We start from the raw sequence: 14831 nt of genomic DNA, 5'->3' as shown, positions 1-14831 counted from the left end.
AAGTGTCATCCAGATTCACTTCCAGAAATGGGAACCCACTGCCTACTGGGGTAATAAAAATAATGATGGGGGTGGCCAGGTAGCACAGCGAGTAAGAGCACCGGCTCCAGTGTCAGGATGACCTGGGGATCGAATCTGGGCTCTGACACTTAGTGCCACACCCAGAAATAACTGGCTGTGTAACCTTGAGCAAGTTACTTAACCCCAATTGCTCATAAAAAAAGTAAAAAAATAAATAAATAAAAATAATGATGATGATGTAATAATAAGTATTTATATAGTACTTTAATATTTTCAAGGAAAATATCTCATTTGATCCTCTCAACAACCCTAGGAGTTAGGTGCTATTATCTTCATTTTACAGATGAGAACCCTGAAGCAAACATTGTTTAAGTCACTCAAGTTTGCAAAGCTAGTGTCTGAGGAAGGATTCAAACTCAGATCTGCTTGACTCCAAGACCACTGTACACAGATATACAAGCATTACCCAGATAGCGTATATATTCTTGGAAATATTTTTTTAAAAAACCTTCAGGGTCACCTTCAAAGCACACTTTGATTACAAGTACTGACGTGCCTATAGACAATGGAAGCAAACTCATTTACAAAAAGAGAATCAAGCTTACAAACTGCCATTGGCAGCAGGGTTTAGGAAAACAGGAAATGTCAAGAATTTTTTTTTTTGGTCCCTGCAAACTGACAGAAGAGAAAGTGGAACGAAGAGTGTCATGTTTACCACCTACATTCTGTAGCCTGGGAGCATTTACCAAGCTTGAGGTCAGACTCCTGATGGAGTTACTGGTGCTGTTGTTGCCTCCAGTGTGTTGAATAACACCGTGCCCACCCAACGTCAGTTTCTCAAAGGCAATCCCACCTGCTCTCTTCTTCCCACACATTGGTCCTCTTCGAAAATGGAGGACGGACAACTCGTCCTCAGTTCTGGACCCAATTCATTGTCTGTTTGCTCTGTCTGTTCTAGGTAGGTGGACAGCTAGGTGGTGCCATAGTGCACAGAGTGCCAGGCCTGGAGTCAGAAAGACTTATCGTCCTGAGTTCAGATCTAGCTACAGACATTTATTAGCGGTGATCCAGAGTCACAACCCCGTCTCGGTCCACTTTGTGTCCAACAACTCTCCCAAACTGCTGCCACTATCCTACAGACAAAAGCATAGGTTTGTTTTTATCTTTGTTCCCTGGAGAAAAGCTCAACCTTGTCAGCCTCTACTCAAGCCCAGCATACTATAAGATCTTGTGCTATCTAATCCCAAAGATTTTTCTCCACCTTCTCCCAGGCTAAGAAGGAGAGGAAAACTATATGTCCTGGAGGGTTTACGTTTATAACACTTACTCCACAGTGCCTTTAGTCACTTTCTCCTGACCTACAGGTAGAAGAGGCTACATAAATATCAAAAGTAATGGCTAAAGGAAGGCCTTCTGACTTTAGATTCCCTGATTTTCCCATCATACTGTCTGTCATATATTCTGTGAAAGGGGAGTGTATGAGATAAGCTGAAAGGTTGGAGCCATATTGTACAGAATTTTGAATGACCATTTTGGAAGTCATACTTTATTAACTAGATAATGAGAAAATCATTGAAGATTTTTTGAGCACAGGAATGATGTGATATGAGGAGTAAATTAGAAAGATTACTTCATACTCAAGTGTAAAGGATGAATTGGAGAGGGGATAAAGCCTGGGAGGCAGAAAATCCATTTAGCAGGTTATTGCAATTGGCTTGGTAAGAAAAGATTAGGGCCTGAACTAGGTTGGTTGCAGTAGGAAAGAAAAGAGGAGGCACAAAGATACAAGATACTGTGCAAGGAGAATTGGCAAAACTTAGTAACATAAAATATGAGGAAGGAGAAAGTCAGAAATGATTGGGAGGGTGATAGAAATAGAAGAATTAGAGAAAAAAGCTGTTTTGGGGGGAAAGTGATGAGTTCTGTTTTTGACTTTTAGAGTTTGAGTAGTTGGAAGGGTATGTTGGTAGAATTGTCGACTGCGCGGTTAAAAACCAAGAATAGAGCTCAAAGTAGACAGGTTGGAACTGGAGGTGAAGATCTGGGAGTTATTTATGTAGAGGTGATAGTTGATTTCTTGAGAGTGGTTGAAATTACCAAAGAAGAGAATAGAGAGGGGGGAAGAGGAAAAAGAAGGGGAAAGGAAAAGAGGAGGGGAAGGGAAAAAGGGAAAGGAGAAGAGAGAAGAAGGGAGAAGGGGAAAAGGAGAAGGAAGGGAGAGGGGATAAGAGAGAAGAAAGAAAGGGAAGGGAGAAGGGAAGAGAGGAAGGGGAAGAGAGAAGGGAAAGGGAAAAGGAAAGGAAAGAGGAAGGGGAAGAGAAAAGAGTGGGAAGGAAAAGAGAGAAGGAAGGAAAGACAGGGGAAGAGAAGGAAAGAAAGGAGAGAAAGGAGGAAAAACCACCCAACTACTCTTAGTGAAATTTGAGATGATATATTTGATCTAGGAATAGGGACAGACCAAAGTGATAAATATCATAGATGATTGAAGGACCAAACTAATGGAGAGCATAAAGGAAATGCTATGTGTAACAGGACCACAAGCAAACCTTGGTAGGATACAAACTTTAATTAATAGAATGCTACACTTTAAAATATGTAACTGTCTAAATAGTTCTTGTCAATCACGTGGAAAACGTTTTGTAGCATTAAACCTCCAACACAGTATGTATAATTTTTTTTCAAGAAGCCATTTTGAAAATAGCAAAATATAATCAGTGAAAAGTTTTGAATTAATAGACATTTTCTAAGTCATCACTGCAAAACATAAGTCCTTTCAGAAACTGTTATGCATAAATCACATTGCTTAAAATGTACGTGGAAAGGATATCTGATCCAGTCAAGCATGGAAAATTTTGAGCCAGCCTGTTGATTTTATTTTTAATCTTACTGAATCAAGTCTACAGGTTAGAGGAGCACTGGCTGTAAAACCTCCTTTGGTGTCATGTTCCAGTGCATCAGTTTGCAGCAAACAACTTTTTTCTAAAATTTCCCATAGTATAATCTAAAGGACAGTGACTGGCATGAGGAAGACTGAGGTTTGAGCTCAAGTTTTGACCATTAGTGATTGTATATGTCCCAGAAAGTCATTAAACTTCTTTGAATCTCAATTTTCTCTTGTGTAAAGTAGGATGATAATCTTTGTGCAACCTACCTCCCAGGGTCATTGTGAGGAAAGTGCATTGTAAACCTTAAAGTACTAGAGGTATAAGGATTTTACTACAGAGCTAAAGAACAGCTAGTTGGCATTATGTCTATAGTCATTTTTAATAATTAATACTTCTAGAAACTAAATATCTAACTTGGTACATTTCAATATCTCCATAATCTCAACCCATGCAGCAACTTTCAATGAAATCTACCCAGAATGACAAAAGTTATGCCCATTTGGAAAAGTCATGATAGATACCATTTTATTTCAAGATGGTGGGCTGAACCATAAGTTAAATATTAAATATGTCCTGATATCTTTATAAAGGTAGCCAACTTTGTCAAAATTTGTGAAATGTCTTTGAAGAATTTTAATGGGACAGTCAGATAAATGCGAATTGCTAACTGTATCAGAAGATTCATTAAGTTTGAATTAAAAAGGTGGGAATTGGGGCCTTTAATTAAATTTAAATTAGTCTTTCTTACCTTGGCCTATTTAGTCTTTGCACAAGGAGGTGGCACAGTGGATAGAGAACTGGGCCTAGAGTTAGGAAGACCTGAGTTCAAATCGGTCTCACATACTTATTAACTGTATGACCCTGGGCAGGTCACTTAACCCTATATGCCTCAGTTTCTTCTTCTGTAAAATGAGCTGGAGAAGGAAATGGCAAACTACTCTAGCATCTTTGCAAAGAAAATCCCAAATGGGGTCATGAAGAAATAAACACGACTGAACAACAAAATAATTCCTACCCATTCAGGTGACAATTTTTGCATTCTGGAAAGCTGAGAGAGGAGACTAAATAGAGAAGACTTTGGGTAGTGTGTAGCTGGTGTCCAATGCTGTTATTGCTGTGGTGATGATGGCATATGTGACACTCTCATCTGTAACTGGGACCAGCTGAAACTGAGGTCTGGGACTTGATGGGGAGATGCAGACTGACAGTCAAGAGTTAGAGGGGCTCCATTCTCAGACACTTGACACTTCCTAGCTGTGTGACCTTGGGAAAGTCACTTAGCCCCAATTGCCTTGCCTTTCTCACTCCAAAAACCAAAAAAAAAAAAAAAGAGTTACAGGGAGCATTGCTTCATGGGTGAGTCCTTGAGTACCTCAGTGACAAGCTATGTGGCACTATCAGGAACAGAGAGGAACAGAGGCAGGGAAACAGACATTTATCCCCTGCACCACCCTCACCTTTAGATTGCAACTCTTAGGTCCCAGACATATATTCCTTCACTTTCTAGTTAATTGGTCGACAAATATTTATTACTCACTAACTATGCCAGACGCTGTGCTGAGCCCTAGAGATATGAAGACAGGAAAACACATGGTCTATGCCCTCAAGAAGCTCACATTCTAATGGAAGACAGGACATACAAGACATAGATGTGTGTACATATATGTATATACCTATGTAGTGTGTGCACATGTGTACATATACACGTGTATGTATATGTTGGTTGTAGGATGTCATATATTATGTTATATTACATCATCTATTATATTAAGTGTTTACTGTATGCCAGAACTATATGAAGAACTAGGAATGCAAGGAAATGTACAAATAGTTCCTGTCCTCACAGAGTTTACATTCTAATGGAGGAGATAGCATGCAATAACCTGGCATATGTAAGATATAAGATAATATGAGGGGGAGAGGCACTAGCAGCTTTCGGCCTCTTGTAGAAGGCGAGTCTAAAAGGAAGCCAGAGAAATTAAAAGACAGGAGTGAGGGGGTGGAACATTCCATGGATGGGAGATAGCCAATAAAAAGGTATGGAGTTGAGAGATGAAGTATTATGCTCAGGGAACAGCAAATGGGCCAGTCAGCACAGCCAAATTGTCAATGTGCAAAGGAAAATAATGCATGAGAATAAAGCACAGCAGACCTGAGTTCCAGTTCAGCTTCAGGCATTTACTAGCTGTGTGACCCTGGGCAAGTCACTTCACCTTTGTTTATTACCTACCTCTCAAAGCTGTTATGAAGATCAAATAAGATAATACTTTTAAGCACTTATCATGGTGCCTGGCACACTATGTAAATATTAGCTATTATAACTATTTTTATTATGTATGAGAAGACTGGAAATGTAAAAAGAGCACAGATTATGAAGAGCTTAAAATTCCAAGGAGATAGCTTTGTATTTGTATTTGATCTTGGAATTAATAGGGAGCCACTAAAACTCATTGGGGGAGGGGAGACATCGTGTTCAGATATACCATTTAGAAAAACAATTTTGGCAGGTGGGGAGTGATTAGAAAGGAGAAAGATGAGAGATTAACCAGAAGGTTTATGGCGATAGACCAGGTGACAGGTGATGAGGGCCTGAAGTAGGTAGTGGATGAGTGAGTGAAGAGAAGGGAGCATATTTAAGAGATGTTGTAAATGTAGAAACAAGATTTGGCAAATGATTTGTTAAGTGGAATGAGTGAAAGTGAGTTAAATATGACACAAAGCTTGCAGACCTGGTTTACCAGGAGAATGGTGGTGCCCTCAGCATTAATTGGAAAATTTCAAAGAAAGAACAGTTTGGGGGAAAAAATAATGAGTTCAACTTTGGACATATTGAGTTTAAGATGTCAACAGGACATCCAGTTTGAGAAATCCAAAAGGAGATTGGTGATGTGGGATTGGAATTTAAGAGAGACTATGATTAGATAGAGAGATCCAGGAAATATCTGCAGAGAGAGCATCCCTGAACCTATATGAGCTCACCAAGTGAGATATTATAGAGGGAAAAGAGAACCCAGGAAAGAACCTTGGGGATTTCACCCTGGTTAGTAAGTGTTTTCTAGATGATGATATTCCCAAGACAGAATTTGTTGTGTAAACCTAGAAAGGAGGTAGGATCCAAGAGTAAGTGATGGTCAATGGTGTCAAAGGCAAAGGAGAGGTCAAGGACAATGAATATTGAAAAAACACAGTTAGATTTGGTAATGAATAGATAATTGGTAACTTTGGAGAGGCAATTGCAGTTGAATCATGAGTATGGAAGCTGTGTTGCAGAGTGTTTAGACGGAAGCAAGAGGAAAGAAGTGAATTACACTGAGCTTTCTTAAGGAGTTTAGCCAAAAAAGAGAGGAGAAATAGAGGATAATACCTTGCAGGGATATTATGATCCAATGAGGTTTTTTTTTTTTTTTAAGGTCAGGAGAGACCTGTCTGTAGGCATCAGGGAAGGATTCAATAGGTAGGGGGGAAAGGGGAATAAGCATTTGCTAAGGACCTACTTACTATATGTCAGCCACTGTGCTAAGTGCTTTACAAATATCGTCTTATTTTATCCTCACAATAAATCTGTGAGGTAGGTGCTATTATGAACTCTCTTTTATAGCGGAGGAAACTGAGGTGGAGAGAGATTAAAGTACTTGCCTAGGGTCACAAAGTAAGTGTCTGAGACTAGTTTTGAACTCAGATCTTTTTCATTTTGTGACTCCAGGTTCAGCACTCTATCCAATTTGCGCTACCTCGTGAAAGATTGAAGATGAAAAAAAAAAGTGGGAATGCTAGTGGATTATGCAAAAAGTAGGGATGATAGCTGAAGACAGGGGAAGATGAGATCAAGGGTATGTGCAGAGGGTTGGACCTTCCTAACAATAATATTAATAATAATAACTAGTACAGTAACCCTCAACATTCCCATGTTTAACTTTTGAGACTTCAAACATTCCCATGATTTTATTAGTAACCTCATTTTCACTTTTGTGTTGGCAACCCGGCACATTTGGGGCTATGCACAGTAGAGGAAAAACTGAGTGCAATGACTAGTTAGATGAAATGGTTCAGGAAGGTCTTTAGGACAGCAAAGATGACAATGACAAACTCCCAAAATTGTGCCATTCACAATTTCCAAACTCCAAGGATGGCTTGGAATAATCAACCAGCTGGCTAGAGACAACAAGGCTGCCAATCCCATCATCGATAGTAGCTTCAAGGTTAACCATCAACTCACCTCTGCTATGCTCTCATACTCTGAGACCCTTAAGGATCTCCTATGGTGCATAAAGTAGACATCGCTCATGGATTATTTCAAGCTGGTGCATCCTTCATGATCTACAATGCCATTCACCATCTGTGAAGGACAGAGATGATATCAAGACCTTGGTTTTCAGAGGCCATGGTAGAGAGTTTTACAACAGTATAGTATACCATACAGCACCCTCATACCCTCATCTGACACAGTGAAGGTAAGATCCAGGTTAAAAATGTTTTAATTGTAAGAATTGCATTTGTTTTATAGTATTTATGGTACTTTATTGATTTAATATATTGTAAAAAGTGAACATAGTCATAAATCAATGTGTTGTTTTTTTTTTAACTGAGGAGTTAGCACAAAAGGTTACAGAATTCTGGGGAATTACTAGTGAGAAAAAATGTTTTGCATGTTACCAATTTTATTTTGTATACTACATTTTATGGGTTATTTCATGGTAACTGTGCTAGGAAAAGTGCACATTATCAGAATTAATGTTTTGTTTAAAAGAACTGTATGCAGAAAAGTATATTTTCAGCAATCTGTGGGGAAAGATTACAGTTTTGGGTGGCGACAGGAACCTAACTCCCTATTTCCCATAGGTTCAATGTATTAACATTTTTTTTTTACTTTTGAACAGTTTTCTAGAAATGTAACTCCCACAAAAGTTGAGGATTGGTTGTATTCCCAAACTTTTTAAGCCTTGCAAATGCTTTACAAACATTTTCTCATTTGATCCTCACAACAGACCTGGGAAGTACGTGCTATTATTATCCCCACTTTACAGATGAGGGAATTGGAGTAGACAGAGGTTAAGTGACTTGTATAGGGTCACACTGCTATTAAGTGTCTAAGGCTGGATTTGAACTCAGGTCTTTCCCAATACTCAACATTGTCAAATATGGGCATGGAGTATTTCCCTCAAGATACAAGCAAATAAATTAAAGCTGTCAACAGGAAAAACTACAACTTATAGAACTGAAAAAGAAAAATTTCTTTGGAGTTTTCCAGTCCTACCCTAATTCCTCAGCATAACCTAAAAGTGGCCTGAAGGTCATTTCTATTGGATGGCAAATTTGGGAAGGTCTTCTCCCCCTTCTCTTACCTACAGCTCTTCTTTCTTCTTTTTTTTCCATCTTCTTTAGTTACTATGTATATTGTCTTTCTGGTTCTGTTTACTTCACTTGGCCTTGGGTCATATGAGTTCCTAAGTGTCTCTTTCATTCATCATATTCAGCGTTTCTTAGGATACAGTAATATTCCATTACATTCATGTACCACAACTTGTTTAGCCATCCACCAATTGATGGCATCTCTTCATTTCCAGTTCTTTGCCATTATGAAAAGTGCTGTTTTGGTGCATATGAGGAGGATATCCTTAGGTTATGTCCATAGTATAGGAATCTCAGATCAAAGGACATGGATATTTTAGTCATTTTCTCTGCCTAATCCCAAATTGCTTTCCAGAATGGTTGGATCAACTCACATGTAATACCCACAGAGAGGCTTCTTTATATAATGTGCTATATCATGAAAGCATGACTCTAGACCTGGAAGGAACTTCAGAGTTCATCTAGACTAATCCCCTTCATTTTACTCACGAAGAAACTGAGGCCCTAGGAAGTCAGGTGACTTGCTGAGGTGAACCAGGTAGTAAGTGAGAGTAGTCTGAAGACAAATTTATCTTAGTTTTCAGAGGCTCAGCATCAGAACTTTGGCCACTGCGTAATGAATATTTTTCAGACATACTAACTCATGAAGAATACCTACTAATGTACAGAGGGACCACTCTTATTGTCAGAAGAGGTGCACCCATGCAGAGGTGACTGCCAAGCTTCAGAGTAGTTGATGAAAGAAAACTGTGTACAAGGTGCCTTTCTAACTCTCTTCCATCCCCCAAGAATCCTACCACTAGGTGGCGCATGCTTTTTATGAACTGAAACACCCCAATGGAGTTCTTAGGGTTTTCCCTGGAATCCGTAATCAGACAATTAACAGCAAATTGTCAGACTGAGCGGGTGCATAGATTACATTTTGGCTAGCACTTCTGAACAGTTTTTAGCCATGGGACAAATATAAATAATAAAACCTGTTAGCATCAAAAATGATAAAGCATTTTTAATTTTAGCTCTTTCTAAAATGATTCATTTAGGGGGGGAAATGGTATTAACTTGCCTGGTTATGGAATCATTGGGATCCCTAAAAAACACATTGTCATAAGAGTTTATTAATATATAATAGGCTATGAGGGACTCCAAACGGATGGTTCTTGTTTTAGGATGTCTTCTGGTTAAGGCACTGGAGTGCATGTGAGAAATTTGCTTCATTGCAGTCCTATTATTTGGACATAAATGTAAAATATGTTTTACATTAACTTCTCTCATAAATATTGCATGGTTTTGCTTCGGGTTCGCTAGGGGGTTGGGCCTCTTAGTCAACTTTGGCTACGGTGGCCCTTGGGTAACCTGCAGTCTGAAGGATGATAGGAGGTTTTCAGCCACCATCTAGTGGCCAGCTCTGTTATGGTCTTGATCTCCTGGAAATCTGATGCAATGGGATGTTAAATGGTTCAGTGATGAACCTGAGACCATAAGAGCAGAGATTTTGAATTGTACATTTAATTCCACTCCCTTATTTTGTAAATGAGGAAACCTGGTGTGGCGGAAGGAGGGCTTGTTCGAGAGACCAGGGATTGGAGTTCAAATCCTACATTGGATGAGTGTGTGACCTTGGGCAGGTCACTTAGCCTCCCTGGTGCTCAGTTACCTCATCTGTAAAATGAAGGTCTTGCAATCAATCTAGTTCTTTACCTTTTTTTATGTCTTGGATCCCTTTGGCTATCTGCTGAAGCCCATGACACCTTCCCAGAATAATGTTTTCACATGAATAAAGCTAAAAGACATAGGATTATGAAGGAATTATGAATTATGGAATTATGAAGGAAACCAATTTTACTGAAATAAGTTATCAACATGTTAAAAAAAATGTTCATGGACCCTTGGTTAAGAATTCTTGGACTAGGGGCAGGTGGCTAGGTGGTACAGTAAATAGAGCACCGTCCCTGGAGTCAGGAGGACCTGAGTTCAAATTTGGCCTCAGACACTTAACACTTACTAGTCGTGTGACCTCGGACAAGTCACAACCCCAATTGCCCTACCTTCTCCTCTCCAAAAAAAAAGCAAAAAGAAAAAAGACTTACTATTTGGTTGAAGATACTATAATAAAAGTCCCCTACCTGACTTTAGATTGTCTTCTTTCCCTAGCCTCTTATCCTTCCTTTTGTCCTCCCCAAACCAGCTCAGTGATAGTTAAGAAAGGTCAATACTGTACTGGAATGACACAGGAAATCCAACAGATCTCAGTGGGTCAAACACCTGTGTTGGGTAACAAATACTACACATGGCATTCCTGCTTACATTTTTGTAGTAGCCAATTATTTTAGTACTAACCAGTAATAGCTGGGTAGCCCTAAACTAGAGGATGTGCTTTTGCCCCGTGTCAGCTTTCCTGGAAGCTGGGTTTGCTGTCCTATGTCCCTGCCTGACCCCGATAGGATGTTGTTTGCCTTGCTGCCTCTCTCATTGTGGAAAGTGACCACAAGGATTTTTGAAGCTGGGGCTCCTGTGAGTACACAGGAAGTCAGGGAGGCATTGGGTGCTGATACTGTCCTTTAAGTTTCCAATACTCTGAGGCTGTCAGCAACCAACAGCTCTTAGCTTTCACAAAGGGGAAACTGAAATGAAAAAAGACTTAATGACTTCAAGAAAAATCAGGCTAATAATTCAAGGACCGATAGACTATGGTAGTACTGTAGACAAAGCACAAAAGCCCTGGGTTTGCATCCTTCCTCCAGTACTCAAAAGGCATTTGATCCTGGGGAAGTCATTGAGTAAGTCAGAACTAGCTAGGTAGGCAGGGACTAGAGGGCTAGTTCTCAATTCTGATTAATACCTGAGTTCAAATCTTGCATCTGACATTTATTACCTATGGGACCCTGAGCAAGTTACTTAATTTCTTTCTGCCTTAGTTTCCTCAGCTGTAAAATACAGATAATAATACCACCTCTCAGCAGTGTTGTGAAGGTCAAATAGGATAGATCTATGAAGTACTTTGTAAACCTTAAAGTGCTACACGAATGCTAGCTAATAATAATGTGAATCTCTCTGAGCCTCAATTTCCTCATTTGTAAAATAATGATAATGACGGAGTTGTCATAAGGCTCAAATATGATTTTACATATTTATAGCACTCTGTAAATCCCAAAGCTGCTATTATTTTTTTGTTTGTATGTATAATGATAGCTAGGGCCCAAAACTTCAATTGGTGCTGGTGATAGTGGTTGAGGGCTTTAAGAAAGCCCCCAAGAAAGGTTGTCCAGAAAGGTTGTCAAGTGAAAAACAATTCTTAGCCCTCACAAAGCAGAAAGCAGAAATATAAGAAGACTGAATGACTTCTAGATGGGTCAGTTTCCAGCTTTTGAGGCCCCTTGTCAACAACATCAGATCAGTGCTGCCACTGCTACTGGACAGGGCTCAATGACCATCCCTGGCCTCTAGGACTGTCCCTGACTTCTCATACCAAAGCTTCCTTTCCTGGCTCCCACTTCCCTGCATGCATTGCATCCCCCATTAGAAAGTAAGATCCCTGAAAGCAAGGACAGATTCGAAGACTCACTTTAGTATTTGTGTTCCTAGTACTTTTATCAACCCTAGAGCTTGTCACATAGTAGGCATTTAAACAATGACTTTTCATTCATTCATTGTTTCTTCATTGTTATCAAATATGGAGATTCAGGCAAACACTAAAAAGTGAGGAAGAAAAGAGGAAGCTGTTTAGGAAAACAATATGGATTCCAGGGTATTCAACTTAGATTTTAGAAGGCGCATAACGAAAACGAGGATATAGAAGTAAAGATACCATAGAGAAGAGTGATGTGGTCCCACAAGAATAGGGACAGAAAACTTCACATCAGAATGAGCTTGCAGGCAATTCAATGGGAAACAAAAAGCCTTTTGGAAATGCTATTGAGATAGTAGCAAAATTAGTTCTAGTGATAAAAAAAAATTGTAAGAGGCTGTATTGGATGCTTTTTTAGGGAAGGAACCTGTTGTTTCAAGATAAAAAGTATCAATCATGGGGCGGCTAGGTGGCACAGTGAACAGAGCACTGGCCCTGGAGTCAGGAGGACCTGAGTTCAAATTCGACCTCAGACACTTAACACTTACTAGCTGTGTGACCTTGGGCAAGTCACTTAACCCCAATTGCCCTTCCTTCTCCCCTCCAAAAAGCAAAAAAAAAAAAAAAGGATCAATAACTTTAAAAGAATTGAAGTAGTATGATGTAGTGGATTAAGAACTAGCTTAGAAGCCAGGAAGAGCTGGATTCCTCTGGCTCATATGGTCTGTGTGACCCTGGACAAGCCTCCCAAACACTCAGTGCTCTAAGGAGCTCTTGAAGACTCAGTTATACAGAGATGCTGACCTGCATAGATTCCCTACACCAGTGACATCACAGGCACCTCCCCTATATTGAGATCAAGGGGAAGAACAAAGAAGGGATAAGACTATTTGAAGTAGATAGAATGATGATAATCATTGACAGAAGACAGAACTAGTCAACTTTTAATTTGTTTCCGTTTTCTTTACCAAAGAGAATGATCTCCCTGGGGAGTAAAAACAAAATTTATTCATGACGAACTTGTAAAGAACCTGTTACTTGGATGAAGGCATAGATAGCATGGTTTGCAAATTTGCAGTTGATATGAAGCTTGTAGAGTAGCTAACACATTAGATGACAGTCAGGATCCCCAAAGATCCTGATAAGTTTGGTAGAATAGGTTTTCTCTTCAAATGAGATTTGGGATTCTTTCTCTCTTGACTGAGCTATCTTGCTCCCAGTGGGAGAGCAAATTCACTCTACAAGTTGTCCAGTATATTCTCATCTGTATACCTTCTCTGATTTCTGTTTGCTGTCCCTTCAGAGCATTGAATAATAAGTCTCCAACAGGAAGAGAATCTTATCTTTGAGTTTAGGGATTATAATCTAACCTGGGGTTCAGGTGTTCTTCAAGCTCAATGTGAATCAGCTATATGATATAACCACCACAATAGGTAATGCTATTCTAAGCTCCATTAAGAAAGGCAGAGTGTATAGTATAAGGCAGGGCCAGTTTGGCCAGCCCGTAGTATATAAAGGAACAGTATCACCATACTCTACCCTGGGCAGCCTACAACTGCTCAGTTCTAGAAATCTCATTTTAGAAAAGAGATAGACAACCTAGAGCACCCCCAGAAGAAGAAAGTGGTGAGAAGACTAGAGGACATACCACATGAAGATTAAATGAAGGAGCTGGGGAGGCAGACCCAGGAGCAGAAAGTTTCAGAGAGACACAATAGCTATCTTCAAGGTCTCAGATATCTGTCATATGGAACAGGCTTTACCTTTGTTCTATGTGGCCCCAGAAGGCAGAGCCTGGAACAGTAAGTGGAAGTCACAAATAGCAGATTTAGGCTTAATGTAAAGAAAACCATCCTAATTAGACAGAACTGTCCAAAAGCAGAATAGCTTACCCCAGAAAGTATTGCAGTTCTCCAGTTGTATATAATAAGAATTATCCAGTTTATTTTCTGTGACCCTGTCTATCACTTGTTTAGTCATGAATTGTTCCCCTTTCTACAAATTTGAAAGGTAATTTCTTTCTTGTCCTTCTAATTTGCTCATGATGTTATCTTTTATGCTTAACCCACATAACCGTTTGCAGTTTATCATAGTATGTGGTGTGAGATGATGGTCTATGCTAAATTTCTGTCAAATTGCTTTCTAGTTTCCCCAGAGGTTTTTATCAAATGATGAGTCCTTATTCAAGTACTTGAGGTCTTTATGTTTATCAAGTGCTGTGCTATTACATTGTTTGTTTACTTCAGCATGGCGTGTTCCCAATTTGTTTTGCTAATTAGATTCTTCCTTGTTGTTTTAACCAATATTGTTGTTCATTCATTTCAGTTATGTCCAACTCTTTGTGACTCCATTTGGAGTTTTCTTGGCAAAGATATTAAATTGATTTGCCATATCCTTCTCTAGTTCATTTTACAGATGAGGAAACTGAGGCAAATGGGGTTAAATGACTTGCCTAGGGTCACACAACTAGTAAGTGTTTGAGGCTGGATTTGAACTCAGGTCTTCCTGATTCCATGCCCATGGCTCTATCCATTGCACCACCTGTCTCTGTTTTGACCAAAATATTTTTTAAATTACTGTATTTTAATATACTTAGAAATCTGGTACTGATGGACCACCTTTTTTTCTCCACTTTTTTTCATTAGTAAATCTTGAGATTCTTGACCTTTTGTTTCTCCATATAAATTTTATTTTTTTTTCTATCTCTATGAAATAATCCTTTGGTAGTTTGAATAGTATGTCACTGAATTAATAAATTAACTTCTTGAGGGAGGGGGAAATTCTATAATATTTTATTAAATGGATGTTTTGTGAGTACTTAGTAAAGAATGGTGGTGACTCTTCTACTTCTGCATTGATGATGGTAGAAAGGCAGAGATGGGAGAAGAAGATGATAAGAATCATCCAGTTTCCAGATTATTCATTTACATTAATTAGTTGTTGGTACTAGAACTAGGAGTATCAGGTGGAAGTTATAGGGTAGAAGATATATTTGACGTAAAGGAGAAGTT

The sequence above is a fragment of the Petaurus breviceps genome, unplaced genomic scaffold, assembly GCF_028583685.1.
Source record: "Petaurus breviceps papuanus isolate PSGF00001 unplaced genomic scaffold, PetGlider_PUasm1.0 98, whole genome shotgun sequence".
In the NCBI taxonomy this organism is placed as follows: Eukaryota; Metazoa; Chordata; class Mammalia; order Diprotodontia; family Petauridae; genus Petaurus; species Petaurus breviceps.
The sequence above is the reverse complement of the archived record's forward strand: the minus strand, read 5'-3'. Positions refer to the sequence as shown.